At 33.8% G+C, this 16,280-nt stretch overlaps 1 pseudogene across 1 annotated transcript in view; it reads right to left on the reverse strand.

Annotated features, from left to right (window-relative positions):
- Nucleotides 1-226: 226 nt before the first annotated feature.
- LOC143244816 (twitchin-like) overlaps nt 227-16,280 on the reverse strand; it is a 296,421-nt pseudogene continuing 280,367 nt past the window's right edge. Inside the window, exons 138-142 of the transcript XR_013025339.1 lie at nt 4,341-4,463; nt 3,237-3,434; nt 1,848-1,961; nt 1,318-1,550; nt 227-940 (exon numbers count right to left, since the gene is read on the reverse strand). The product of XR_013025339.1 is annotated as a twitchin-like (transcript). The remainder of the gene's footprint in view (nt 941-1,317; nt 1,551-1,847; nt 1,962-3,236; nt 3,435-4,340; nt 4,464-16,280) is intronic.

Below are 16,280 nucleotides of genomic sequence, written 5' to 3' on the forward strand. Positions count from 1 at the left end.
AGCAATGATTCATACCTATAACCCTTAGACTAAAAGTCAAGTGCTCAAACCACTGGGATATACCAAGCCCTGTATAGCATTTAATATAAAAGAAATTAATTTAAAATCCATGCTTAAGTCATGAATATAAAAATATCTAAACACCCTAGAATAACAAATACATAACAGAAGATCATTAAGTAATACAAGTCATTTGATGCTTGTCAAGAAAAACTTAGGCATAAAATAAATTTCAGCAATTTTATTCACATTGGACAAAGATACACTACAGGTACCAAAGATGCTTTGCTTATCATATGCATTACCATAAACACGTCTATTAATTTTATTGAAATAAATTACTTTAACAAGCTTCTACAAGCATCTGATCTAGCTCTTGAAATACAGTTTATGTATTAAATAAACACAATTCATCTTTGTGTCTAAATACCAACTTTCAAGTCAACTGTACTCCAAAGCTTAAAACATGCTTATAAACAAAATATATAGAAAGATGAATATTAATTACAGTGCTTTCGATTGAAGAACTAATAAATAATGGCTCAAACTGAATAGTTAATATAAAAGTTTTCTCTTCTAACAATAGTTCAAATAATAGCCACAAAAATCTTTACTCCCTCTATGTTTCATTTAAAGAAAAACAAAAAGAAACAATAATTGAGCATCTGGCATATGATCCACAGCAAACAAAAACACACGTTCATTTTATCTTTTACTTGAAACACTGTAGTTTAAAAGCTTGTTTTTATGTGGTACATTATAATACACATATTTGTTTGAAGCTTCAACAGTTTTTACATAGTATACATAATAAGGAAAAACAAAAACAATTCAAAATAGCTGATGAAACAACAGACATCATATGAAGCTTTACTGAAGAAGACTGTAAAAACGTACATGGTTAGAAGTCCCTTTTCCACTTACGTTTTAGTGAAGAAAACTGAAATACAAAAAAAAATTATGTTAGACATTCTCTTACAACTATTCTTCAAATGTGTGGAAAAAATTAAGACAGTATAAAGAAAATTCAAAATCCTAAAAGTAGAAGACAGTAACTATACTGTAGTTTGCTACTTCATGATAAAATTTAAATTTGTCCATATAATGTTTAAAATATTACACTTCTGACTAGAGTTGTAATTTTATTTTAAATAACACTAAAATCATATTACTGAAGATAACAAGTACCTTCAGTGATAAGTTTTATAAATGTCTGCTTGTAATATAACAGAACAAGCAAGTTAAAACTAAATTAGCAAGACATCACACTGTAATACACAAAAATTACCTATTAAGTAACTTCCTTAAGTTACATACCTTATAAATGAAGTGTAGAAAAGTTTTACGGACTCAAATATCTCCTTCTACCAAGACGTTGAGAGAGAATGTTGCACTAGATTCTCCAGAACTGTTTACAGCAACAGCTGTGTACTGTCCAATATCTGTTGCTAGTGCTGCTGGAATTTGCAGAGTACATGTTTTACCTTTTTGAGTTATCTGATGTCTTGGGCTTTCTTTTTCTAACAGTTTTCCATCTTTAAGCCAGCTTACTGAAAGGCAAAACAAAGGTTAACACTTAGCATTTTGTGTTATTGACATTAAATTTTATGTAACAAAATATTTTAATTCAATATTCAGTAACCAATTACAGTATATATTGTCATGATTAAGGAGATGACAAATACACAAAACAAGCAAAATATAAAATAATAATATTTTGAAATGATTAAATAAGAGAATATTCTGCAGAAAAGAATCGATAATGAAACAACAACTAAATTATTTTAAGGAAAGAGATATAGAAAAATATCCTAAATTTACTGAAACAAATAGTTTTAGAAAAAAACCTGTTAGTGCATCTTTTTCTGTCTTCAGCTTAAAAGTAACAGATTGATTTTCTACAACAGTGGCAGACTGAGGAAATTCAGCAAAACCAGGACCCTTCAGAGTCTCTTTGGGAACTGTTAAGAGTAAATAATAAATGTTTTGTATTAAATTTCATTAAAATACAGTTTTAGGCAAGAAACGTTTTTTACATGAGTAGAACCACTTTGGAATTTTATATTTTATAATAACATGATTAATATATAACAACTGTAAATTAAACACTTTTCAGTATTTCTTTTTTGGGCATTTATTAATTATTTAGATCTTATGACAAAGACTAAATAAACTAATCAAACAAAACCATTTTTAATAAAGAATTGTTAAATAAACTTACATCAGTTAATGATACATAACATCAACAAATTGAATAAAATATCTATAACATTTAACTGATTGACTGTGACTGCTGTAAATGCACACAGAATTTTTGAGAGCCATACATTATATATGGCATACTTGCATACGACTACTGAAAGCATACCATACTCTATATCGCAAATAGGCTGCCACTGGGGTAAATATAACATGTATAATTTATTAAATATTTTAAAAATGGGAGAATAAACCAATACAACTTCAGTGGCAGCTTCTCACTATTGTAATATTCACCATTGATAGGTCTATCTTATGTGTCACTATGGAAATTTATGAAAATATTATTTATACTAGGTAATATCAATATTCAGTAGAATTATGTTGTAAACTTTGACTGCAATAAGTCTGGTGTGATTTACTTCTCACACATCTGTTTTCCAGAAAGAGTGTGATCATTGCACTATCATAGTGATATGGACAACAGGGTTTCCTTCCACTCAGTATTACAATTCTAAGAAACTATTATTGAATTTCTACTGAAAACTTTGATATCTTCAGAAATTTCATGCATCATAATCATTTGTAAACCAGAAGGTTTTTAGTAAATGAAGTAGTTTACACTGAATTTGTTTTAAATATTCACAAAACAGTAGTTGTGCATACAAGACCAGTGATCAATTCCATCAGAATACTATTTAGTTTCATTTCTAAAGTTATACTTTCTTTTACATTACTTAACTAATATTATAGTGTTAAAATAAGAATTAAATTCTTATAGTTTATTGTTAAAATAACACAGCTAATATTCATAGCTTGTTGATCAGTATTTTGTATAAAATCATTTAAAGTCTAAGAATATCCATTAATTTAATTTTTCTTAATATTTACAAAAAAATTGTTTCTAACCCTCAAGAAAGTATTTCAATATTTCTAGCAGCAATAATCTCAAATTCAAAAACAGCAAAACAAAAACTGCCAGTTCATCAATGACATGACATTTTGAAAATGGCAAATGAAGAAAACATTCACTTTACCTAAAACTATTAATGTGCAACTACTAAATGCTTCACCACCATCATTAAAGGCCTCACATGTATAAATTCCTCCATCTTCTGGAAAAATTTCATTAATCACCAACTGATATGTATCTCCATATTGTTTGTAGTCAAAGTCCTTACTGGGTTTGATTTCCTTATCATTATGGAGCCATACAACATCAAATTTCGATGAACCTTGAATTAAGCAACAAAGTCATGTCATGAGAACACATTTTAAATATGACTTAGTTGAAAATATCAGGAAGTTGATCAAAACAGCAAAAAAGTATTTTTGTTCAGTTGAATCTCTTAAGTTTTGCTACATTTATATAATACACATTATGGTAAATATTTACACTTTCATCAAAATAAGTTGTTGAAAGACAGTTTACTTAAAATATTTCCTCTTCCTGAAATTTTGAGTTAAAATTTTAAGCAAATCAATGTTTAATTTTTAGTAAATGAAATAGTTTACACTGACGTTTTTAAAATATTTAGTAAACAGTAGTTGAGCACACAAGACCAGTAGCCAGTTCCATCAGAATAACACTTAATTTTCGTACGTTTTTAAAGTTACACTTTTTATCACTATATTTATATTATAATCACAATGGTAAATATCACACTTTTATCAAAAACAAGTTGTTGAAAGACATTTTATTTAAAGTATTTTCTTTTCCTGAAATTTTGAGTTAAAATTTTAAGTAAATTAATGTTTAATTATTATCTAGCTAAGTGATGTTACCAATATAATGTATTTAGATACTTAAAACTGGTGTAAATGCTCAGTACTAGTAACTTTATTATAGTCTGCCTACATATTTCTTACTATGTTATATGAGAATGTATTAAAATCAATAGCTCAAATTAATGGAAGATTCAAGAGAATCTGTAGGCAGAGTGTGAAATAATCCAAACTTGAACATGGCATTGTTCTTATAAAGAGTGATTAAGTATAATCATTCTACTTGATAATGAAGACACCAATGTAATCTATCTATATGCATAACAGTGATGACCATTTATTCACCTGTAACACCCTTAAAATACCTTATACTAGCTACTTACCCAATTATAAAAATACAAGAGTAATATACGTACTTTTAATTGCACACTGAAGTGTTACAGGTTCACCATCTTTAACCATTAAACTTTTTAGATGTTCTGTCATTCGAGGAGGTTTACTTTCTCCTTTCTTGTCAGTTATCTTGGCACCTTCCATAGCTAAAAGGTAAAACAATCATAATCTGAACCGTGTTTATTAACAATATGTCTTTGAACTTTAGAATGTGAACATTACACAAGTTCTGAGACTTTGATCTATTTGTAATTTTTACATATAAGGAAATATTCTTAACTTTCTAAGTTGCTGTAAGGTGGAAAACTTTCATAATTTAAAATAGAAACAATGACCTAAATTAGATTGTAAATCACTGAGAATAACGACATCACTTTTATAGCAAAATACCTATATAAAGTTTATTAAGTTTACTTAACAGCTAATATTAAAGAAAATTAATGTAAGCCTGTCTTATGAAAAACTAAGTTAAAGCTTTCATATTTCTCATTAAATCTAATAAATAAATTAAAATTAAGTACTTTATTTTGATTCTTTTTTATTACAAATGCAATATGTAATATTAAATATGTCCTTAACAAATCTTAAGTTATAATTCATGAACCCTTTTAATAACTTGACTTCAGTTCTTCAAATATGTTTACATGTAGTAAACAATATAAAATAATTATTTACTGAATATAGTTAACGTTTTTCTTATTTGAAAACACATTTCAGATAAGTACTCACTATCCCATACAACATGTAACTAATACCTTGATCCACTGGCAAAAATGGTTTTGCAAATGTATCGTGTCTTTGAAAACCCCAACTCTCCACTTAATAACATGCTCTGTGTCAGTCTATGATACAATCAGCATTCGACCATAACCCTCCACTACAGGAGTGTAATGTATCTTCTTTGTGCAGCATTCCCTTCAGGTACTTTGTGTATACCAAAGCTTATTCTTGGTGAGGTAAAAGAGATATAAGCAGGAAGATAGGCTGGGTGGCTCTTGGGGCAGATATTTATCTGAAATATACACATTATCAGGTAGGGAAGAACTTAACTTCAGGACATGCTGCTTACTTCTCCACATAACAGATAGCTAGAATTCCACAATGAGAAATGATGCAGAATCAATGTGGAAAAATAAATTGAAAAAAGATGTCCTCCATTCAGAAAATACACTGCAAGTAAGGAAAAAAACAACCCAAGATGTGCATCTCCCACTATGTTGTTGGGAACCTAGTGAGAGAACCATTTGAGGGGAAATAAAATCCACCTTAAAACAGGAATATTTTTCATCCAACACAAGTAGCAGTGCAGAAATCTTCTGTCAAAAGAACATTTTACATTTTGATGAAATGTTATAAAGGTGGGATAAATATGAAGGCTGCTCAACTACCTTATATATATCTCGGTGATGTAGCAGACCAGGTCTGTTATGTGTGGCTAGGGAAGTAAGCCAAACCTTACAGTATACAAGAAATACTTATTTGAAATATATACAAAAATAAGCAAGTTAATGAATGGCTCATCTGAGACCTGAATATCAAGGGTAACTCAAAACCCAATCTGAGTGGACACAACCACTGGGGAGTCTGGTATATAGGTTTGGGGAAAGCCTGGATTACTCTTTGAGATAGACAACATCTTTCAACTTCTGATTGATAAATGCATTCCCTAAATCTCAAACCAGTGAGATTACAATAAACCTAAGGTAACCTCTTCATATTGACCATTCCAGTGGCTTGGTGCTGAGGAAGTAAGGATTCTTCCATTCCACTATAGATGAGAACACTGGAATGATACAAAGACCAAACAGGAACAATCTGAACATCTGAACAAGGTCCCACACTGACAGAGAGTGTTAAAAATATTGAGATAAGTGCTGTCACCTGTAGTTATTTTTTTTATACATGTGTACTCAACGAATAAACACATAACAGGTTATGGGCCCAGGAATGCTCTAATAGTGCTTACACAAATGAAACTGTTTAAAAATTGTTAGTACAAGTAATCCAGGAGATACTGAGGATTACTGTAGAACAGTTTTAGATGACAATTTTTGGTGGATGGCACAGGATTTACATGGATACTTTATCACAAGCACTGGGTGATTCGTTTCCTTTGTCTGAAAGCCATTGTGAAATACCAAGATAAACTGTATGTAAAATATTGATTGACACTCTATTTTCTCAAGTCATATAAAGGGAGAAACAGATCTAAATCAAAGAAAGGAATATTACAGTTGTGGTTGAAATAGTTTGACAATGGAAGATAAAATATCAACTGATAAGTTGGGAGAAAATAATTGGGCCACATGGAAATTTCAAATGGAACATTTATTGAGAGGAAAAGGCCTATGGGCCTGGAACAGATGATGGAACTGGAATTTGTTCAGAGTTCAGCAGATCCAAATGTTTACATATGGAAGGGTAAAAATCTAGCAATAGTTGCAGCATATGTGGGTGATGTTATTTTGGTTGCTGATAGTGATGATGAAATAATCACTATAAAGGAAGCACTGAAGGAACAATTTCGTATGAAAGGCCTTGGAAAGCTCCATTACATCCTTGGACTCAGTGTTGTTCAGGATGAAAGGAATGGCTGTGTATGGTTAAATCAAAGACAGTATATCCAAACTATGCTGGTGAAATTTGGAATGACTGAGTGTAAGGCAGTTGCAACTCCATCAGATGTAAACGTGAAACTGCAAAAGGATGATGGTGTTAGCACTCAGGTTGACCGCAGTTTGTACCAGTCGTTGGTAGGCAGCCTTCTGTATGCTGCAATGGAAACAAGACCATATATTGCATATGCAGTGGGAGCAATATCGAAATATTGTGCTCAGCCCAACACAGCACATTTGACAGCAGCAAAGAGAATCCTACGTTATTTGAAAGAAGCAGCTGATCTTCGTCTTAAGTTTGAAAAGGTACCAGGAGACGTCATTACTGGTTACTCAGATGCAGATTTTGCTGGAGACCTGGATGATAGGAAGTCCACATCAGGAAATATCTTCATTCAAGCAGGAGCAGCTGTAAGTTGGATTAGCAAAAAGTAATCCACGGTGGCCCTGTCCACCTCAGAGGCAGAGTATATAGCCTTGAGTCTTGCAGCACAGGAAACAGTATGGTTCAGAAGACTACTGCAAGAAATAGGTTCCGAAGTTGATGACCCTGTTCGTATCATGGAAGATAACATCAAGCATGTATTTTCAATGTGAGATGAAAGAAAGCATGACAGTCCAGGAACATTTGAAATAGATAAAGGAATTAACGGATCAGCTTGCTGAGGTTGGGGTGGAAATAGCAGAAGAAGATCAGATTGTTACCTTACTTGGTAGTCTGCAGCTAGCTATGATACAATTGTAACAGCCCTGGAAGCCAAAATTGATGATATCTCATTAGAATTTGTGCAACAGGCACTGATTAATGAAGAACAAAAGAAGAAAAAGACCACATCGAATGAAACATCATCAACTGCATTAACCACTCACAGCAACTTCAAACCACATGGAACACAAGAAACAAAGAAAAGGGGTAGCAGCTTCAAGTGTTACAAGTGTGGCAGAGAGGGACATATAAAACACAATTGTCCAACACTGAAGGAAATGGTCCACGAAGCTAAGAATGTGGATATTAATGTGGCAGAAGATTATACTGATGGAAACAATGGTATTGCCTTTGTAACAAACCAGGATAAAGGAATAGAAAATGGGGAATGGTTGGTGGATTCTGGTGCATCTAGGCATATGACACACCAGAGGAACATATTATCAAATTATCACAAGTTTAGCACACCTCAACAAGTTAGGATTGGTGATGGAAGAACTGTTGAAGCTCTTGGAATTGGAAACTGTAAACTAGAAATGACATTTAAAATCAGTAATTCAAAGCATGTCACAATGCAGAGTGTCCTTCATATACCAAAATTAGTTAGCAATCTATTTTCAGTAGGAACTGCTACTGAAAAAGGAAATATTATGCAGTTTGGAGTTAATTGCTGTTACATCCGAGGTAAATCAGGACAACTCCATGGCATGGGTACAAGAAAAAATGATGGTCTATATCAACTGGACTGTAAGACCAGTGTTATTGAGAATGCCTCAGTAGCCTCAAACAGCAGCATGAATGGCTTGGATATATGGCATCAATTACTAGGGCATGTCAGTGTTTCACAGTTACAAAAGCTTGTCAGGATTGAAAATGTAAGTGGAATCAAATTCCAGAAGTCTGATGAAGCCAGTTTCTGTGAGGGATGCACTGAAGGTAAAATGCATAGGAAGCCATTTAAGTCGGTGGGAGAAATCAGATCAAAGGTAAGACCACAACTGGTACACAGTGATGTCTGTGGTCCTATGCAAACTCCATCTACTGGAGGTAGCAAGTACTTTGTTACATTTATTGATGATTACTCAAGATGCTGCAGAGTGTATTTCTTGAAACAGAAGTCAGAAGTCTTTGAGAAATTCAAGGAATTTGAGAAGTTGTACTCAAATTAATCTGGAGAGTGCATAAAAACCCTGCAAACAGATAATGGTGAAGAATATACATCAAATGAGTTCCAGCAATATTTGAAGTCAAGAGACATTCATCATGAGATGTCAGTAGCATATTGTTCAGAACAAAATGGTGTTGCTGAGAGAAGGAACAGAACCCTTGTGGAATCAGCAAGAAGCATGCTGTCACATGCTAAGTTACTAAGAATGTACTGGGCAGAAGCTGTAGCTACTGCAGCGTATGTGGGTAACAGAGTATCCACATCAGCAATAAAAAATGGTAGTATGCCATATGAGAGATGGTATGGGAAGAAACCAGATGTAAAACACATGAAAGTGTTCAGAAGTCTTGCATATGCACATGTGCCAGATGCATCAAGACAGAAATTAGACATGAAGCCTATGAAGGTACATTTCATTGGATATGATAACTGCACCAAGGAATATCGACTGTATGATGAAAAATCCAGGAAGATTTTCATACGGCGAGATGTTATCTTTAATGAAACAAAATTTGGTCAAGAGCCTGTGATAAATGAGTATATCTCATCAAGTGAACAGATAGTGGACCAAGAAACAGAAGTTAAAACTAAAGATAAAGCTGAACGACCAGCAAGAAACAGGAAACCCCCCATCCACTATGGATATGATGAGTATGCTGATATGGCAGCAGCAAATAAATCAGTTTGTCACACTGCAAACTTATGTAGTATGTTAGAGCCAAGCACATTAAGTGAAGCAATGTCAAGTGACAATGCAAAGGAGTGGAAGTCAGCCACAGATCTGGAATTTGAGTCTTTACAGGAAAATGACACCTGGGATCTGGTGGAATTACCAGTTGGAAGAAAACCTATAGGTTGTAAGTGGGTATTCAAAGTTAAGTATGGAAATACTGGAAATGTAGAGAGGTTCAAGAGTAGGCTGGTGGTCAAAGGTTACCCGCAGAATTATGGTCTGGATTACGAGGAAACCTTCTCCCCAGTGGTGCACTATGCATCAATTCGCTCCTTGATTGCATTTGTTGTGCAAAACAACTTGAAATTTCACCAGATGAATGTTATAACTGCATTTCTGAATGGAAATCTGGATGAAGAGATATACATGGAACAACCGGAAGGCTACGCTGTTCCAGGGAAGAAAAACCTTGTGTGTAAACTGAAAAAATCACTGTATGGATTAAAACAGTCACCACGCTGTTGGAACAAATCATTTCATGAACAGATGATGGAACTGGAATTTGTTCAGAGTTCAGCAGATCCAAGTGTTTACATATGGAAGGGTAAAAATCTAGCAATAGTTGCAGCATATCTGGGTGATGTTATTTTGGTTGCTGATAGTGATGATGAAATAATCACTATAAAGGAAGCACTGAAGGAACAATTTCGCATGAAAGGCCTTGGAAAGCTCCATTACATCCTTGGACTCAGTGTTGTTCAGGATGAAAGGAATGGCTGTGTATGGTTAAATCAAAGACAGTATATCCAAACTATGCTGGTGAAATTTGGAATGACTGAGTGTAAGGCAGTTGCAACTCCATCAGATGTAAACGTGAAACTGCAAAAGGATGATGGTGTTAGCACTCAGGTTGACCGCAGTTTGTACCAGTCGTTGGTAGGCAGCCTTCTGTATGCTGCAATGGAAACAAGACCATATATTGCATATGCAGTGGGAGCAATATCGAAATATTGTGCTCAGCCCAACACAGCACATTTGACAGCAGCAAAGAGAATCCTACGTTATTTGAAAGAAGCAGCTGATCTTCGTCTTAAGTTTGAAAAGGTACCAGGAGACGTCATTACTGGTTACTCAGATGCAGATTTTGCTGGAGACCTGGATGATAGGAAGTCCACATCAGGAAATATCTTCATTCAAGCAGGAGCAGCTGTAAGTTGGATTAGCAAAAAGTAATCTACGGTGGCCCTGTCCACCTCAGAGGCAGAGTATATAGCCTTGAGTCTTGCAGCACAGGAAACAGTATGGTTGAGAAGACTACTGCAAGAAATAGGTTCCGAAGTTGATGACCTTGTTCGTATCATGGAAGATAACCAAGTACAATCCCAATGGCACAGAATCCAGTGGGTCATGCAAGAACAAAACATATTGATATTCATTACCACTTCATTCGCCAATGTGTGCAGAACGGATCAGTAAAACTGGAATATTGTCCCACAAACAGTGTGACTACTGACATTCTTACAAATTCACCTGCTAGAAATGCATTTGAAAAGTCCATAGATAATGTTGGACTGGCACCAATGGATAAATGAATCAGATAAAGTGACGATTATAATAACAGATTGAAAGTAATTGTAAAATATTTAAAATAACTGTAAGATTATTGACAGTAATTGTAAGTTTGTGTAAAATTTAAAATTAAGTGGGAGTGTCAGGAATATTGAGATAAGTGCTGCCACCTGTAGTTATTTTTTTTTACACATGTGTACTCAATGAATAAACACATATCAACAGAGAGTGCAATGAATAAATGCAAATAAGTGGGTTTGGAATTACACACTAAGCTAATTATATATAGTTTTTTAGTTGTGTGCATTTTCTAGTGAACTACGTCTTGGAAAGTATATATATATCTATATATACTACCAAAGCAACCATGGGAAAACCTTTTCCTCAACATCAAGCATTGAGCAAAAGTATTTCAGGTGAGGAAATAATCACCACTTTGTGGGTTCCATTGCTTCCAATATTATTAGTCAAGAAGTATGAGTTGACCCTTTTTTTTTATTATCACAGATGGGTTAAATGTGAAGCTGTAAATAAAGAAATAGTAAACAACTCATCTTGTTATAACCTACAGAAGGATTAGAGAAAGGCAACCAGATAGGTGAAACTTAGAAGCTTAAAAAACTGTGATGTCATGTACATTAAGTGCATAGGCAGTCTTATCTGTTAGGCAAACTGCCTAGAGCCACATACATGGAAGGAGCCTTTTAACATATTTCTGGGTTTTCTTATTATTCTGAGGTCTCCATTTACTGAAGTCTGCTTGGGTCTTCAGATCAAAATCCAGCCAAGGTACAGAAAAATAGTTACCCAGAGATATGTGGAAATTATCACTTAACCTCACTGGTGAGAGAAAAAATGTAAACACACAAGAGAAACCAGTAGATCATAGGACATATTCTATGCAAATGAACACATCTAGAGAAAGAAAGGACTTTAGATAAAAATGTTATGCATATGGAGAAAATTAAAACATGCAGAGCTTTGGAAAACAGAAAAGGCTCCATATATCAGAAATGTAAAAGAGAAGATTAAGCCTAGCTAGTAAATGAGGTGATAATGGTTCCCAAATGAATCAGGTATTGAATGGGAATCAAACTGACTGAGAAGCCTAAGAAGCCAATCCAAATGAGCACACTCTTATCCTTACCGTTTTATAGTAGATGGTGCTTCCCAGTATGAGGTTAGAAAGTAGCAAAGTTCCATATAGTGGTGGAAAAACAAAACCAATAAGTGTATCTTTCATGTGAAAGCCCTCAGAACTTAGTTGAAATCAGAAAGACTTGAACCATAAAAAACATAGAAAGCTCCTAAGATGGCATTTCTATGTGACTCAAGGACTTTCTTTAAAATGAATTTGTAGGTGGATAAAGTGAAGGAAAAAGCTCTTACAACATTAAGAGCCAGTGAGTAGTTCTAAAAACAACTGTTCTCTAAGCCACAGGATGAGAAACTGAATCACAGAGTCCCCTGAGATAAACATGACAGAGCCTAATTCCAGGAAGCAAGGCATATAATGAAGAAAATTCCAGAAAAAGAAATCAAGTAAACTGAACAAATGTTAAAGAAGAACAAGAAGATTTAATCTTCCTCAGTTACACTGTTGTGGCTACAGTGCAAAATATCCAAACAAAATGGTAAAGAAGAGCAAAAACAAAAGACTTAAATCAGCAGATTGAAAGTAGAAGTAGCAGAAACAGATATCCATGGTGAAAGAAGACATTGAGAGGATTATAGTTCTAGAATGGAAAATGAATTCCAACAATATGTCAGAGAAAAGAATTCTGAAGTTTGAGGAGAACAGGACAATTGAGAGTCAACCCAAAGCTGTTTTAGAAAGATTTTGCAAACTGCAACAATCAGGCATGACAGAAAAAAAGGGGAAAACTTACTATTGAGGTGCATGTAAAAAATTCACTTGAGAACCAAAAGAAAGAACTGAAGTAAGAGAAAAAAAAAAGTCACATATGTAACTTACCAGAGCTTGTTTGTTTGTTTGTTTTGGAATTTCGCACAAAGCTACTCGAGGGCTATCTGTGCTAGCCATCCCTAATTTAGCAGTGTAAGACTAGAGGGAAGGCAGCTAGTCATCACCACCCACCACCAACTCTTGGGCTACTCTTTTACCAACGAAAAGTGGGATTGATCGTTACATTATAATGCCCCCACGGCTGGGAGGGCGAGCATGTTTGGCACGACTCGGGCGCAAACCCACGACCCTCAGCTTACGAAGCACACGCCTTAACGCGCTAGGCCATGCCAGCCCCTTACCAGAGCAGTGAAGGACAAAGGTGACTGCTAACCTTATCCTTTTCAGGGATAAAAAAAATCATAAGAAAAAGCAAGTTATAGGAAGAGCTAATCAAAACTGTTCAAAAGAAATTCTGGCTCAGCAGAAACTAGATAAGCAAAATACAACGAGTCTTTGGTCTAAGAATGCAGGACAGAACCAACCACCTACCGTATAGTGACAGTATTAACAAAGGAGATTCAGTCACCATTTAAGAAAAATAACACAACTTCTGTGAAGGAGAGTATTTCCCTTAGGAGATTTGTGAAAGGTGTCTTTTAAAATTTGTATCTGTAAGATCATTAAAATGTATTCATTCAATGTATTAATACAGTTTTTATTTCTTATGCCTTCAACAAGTTCTTGCCTTAAACAAACCAATCACAAATTTACAATAATTTTTTCATCTGTTGCAATTTGTCATTCTTGTATTAACGATACCAACATTAATTGTAGTAACCTCAATGCAGGGGTTAATGCTGAGGAAAAATATTGCTGGTACACATCTCCCAAAATCATGCAGTTTAGCTAAGAAAAAATCAAACTAATATCAGAAAAGATAAAAATTCATATGGGAAAATTTAACTAAATTCAAATTTGAAGTTAATATTTCTATTTTAAGATTAAGAAAATAAAGTTAACAATGATAACTCTATTAAAGATTTACTCAAAGGTTTAGCATATGTGGAAATAAAAAGGTATTGGTGGTAGTACAAAGTATTAGCTACTTCTTCTGAGTACAGGTGAGGAACAATACCTGAACTAAAAATTAATTAAATAATATAATTATGTATAATTACATACATAATCAACTTTATGAACAAACATGCATCTCATATCCAGTATTTTTACTCTTAGCAAAATATTATACTATGTTATGGACCTCCTAGATTACCTTAAAAACATATCCAAAAGTGCTGGTGCAAACTACATTACTAAAAAATGAATAGAATGAGAAACAAATGTCTAATAAAATGGAGAGAAAAACAATGTGTACCATTTTGTTAACTTTTTTTAACTGTAAGAATAGTTGCAAAAAAGTATGATGTATACATCCACTGAATGGAAAGAGTTGTTATTGGAATGATGATGGTTTAAAAAATCATTTTATCCCATATATTTTTCTCTCTTTCAAACACAAAATCCTAAGGTTAAGAAAAAATATTAGTCTTGAAATGTTTGTGGAGAAAGTATAATCTTCTTTCACACCCTATAGTTTAATATAAAGTTCAATTATAATGCTATTGGGAAACTAAGTAAAACAGTGTTTCAAGGATAATTTATGATGAAAATAGATATTTCATGGTAACTTATGAAACTATTTAATAAATAACTAATGTTTCAGTAATTATTATATTAAATGATCAACCAAAACTAAGAAAGTGAAAACTAAGTAAACTAGCAGTCAATAACCAATGAAGTCCCTAATCCTAGAAAACACAGTGGAGTAACAAAACTACCCAAATCATTAGACATTAATAGTTTTAAACCTCAGTAAAGGTAGGATTTAAAATGTCTCAACAGAAGCTAAATCAAAATATTAACTAAAAATCTAAAAGTACATCTGAAAACCTATAAATGTATTGACCACTGGTCACATTTTTCAGGTCTTTCTAACATCACATGGAATTCATACAGTATGAAATGCCAACAAGCATTAGAGAAAGCCAATTTAAATAATAATATATATCATGCATCTAGTCCTGCAATGTTAAAAATACCCCCCATTAATTCTATTATTTTGCCAGAAATTAAACAGGTAATGAATACAACAATGTTTTGACCTTCCTTAACCTGAAGATGACCTAGGAAGGTCAAAACGTTGTTCTTTCCTTATCAGTAAAAGTGTTAACACCCATACCAGCCATTCTGAGATATATTTTTATTTCAAGTGGGTTTCAAATGGTGTTATTTTTTCTTTAATTAAAAAAAATATTAAATTTTCGATATAAATGCATATACGTACATCTGCACTTAAAATATAGAAATTTTTTATCTTGGATAAAACTTATAGTCTAGACATAAACAATAAGAAGGGAACTATTATGGATCACCCCATTCACAATCAGGCACCCTAGTCATTAGACTATGCCAGTCCTGCTTTTAGAAATTAATTGTTTGAAAATGTAGAATTACTATGCCAGTGTAAGTTGGATTGTAACTTGTTGAATATTGATGGGTTAAGGCTTGCAGGAATTCCTTACACCAGTAGTTGGACAGTTTACAAATCCCAATACACTTTGTGTTATCATAATTTACAGAACAATCTCTTTTAGCAACTCTGTAAGCTTACTTTCATTTCTCACATCAAGCAGCTATGTATCAAATGTACAAGGGTAATGAAAATTCTCCATGTCCTCTCTTCTACATCTTCGGAAATGATCAATGTTCTTTGCTCAAGATCTATTGTGCCCTCACTCAATCCAATTGGACTATGGGTCTTTGGTCTATAGTTCTGCCAAGACCACAGCCTTGAATATGCTGGACACCTTTCACCATTTTAGACTTCAGTTTTGCAAGGGGCTTTCCCACTTCTCTAGTCCAGAGTTTGTACACTGTGTCCCATGAATCTTTAATTAATCTCTACCATTTGCAACTTTCTTTGCAGTATGCTGCCAAGTTCTGATGTTTACCACAACATCTTACTTGGGATTGTATCTTTCTTCCTCAGTGGGCTGTGTTTTTTCAAAACAAACAGTTTGCCTTTCCTACATTTAACCTTCATATCCAGGCACAGCTTGCTAAATTGGGTCTGGCATTGGATGACATTGCTATATCCAGTAATCAACCCATTCTACTATGGCTTCTTACCATCCTCTGATGTGACTTTTCCTTGAGTCATATGAGGAAAGTGAATACTCCTGACTGGAAATACCATCTCTTTGCTGAACATCTTTCAAAGCATCCTTCTATCCTCATGGCATAAAATCAGGTGACTTCGTGGG

This window comes from Tachypleus tridentatus, chromosome 2, assembly GCF_004210375.1.
Source record: "Tachypleus tridentatus isolate NWPU-2018 chromosome 2, ASM421037v1, whole genome shotgun sequence".
In the NCBI taxonomy this organism is placed as follows: domain Eukaryota; kingdom Metazoa; phylum Arthropoda; class Merostomata; order Xiphosura; family Limulidae; genus Tachypleus; species Tachypleus tridentatus.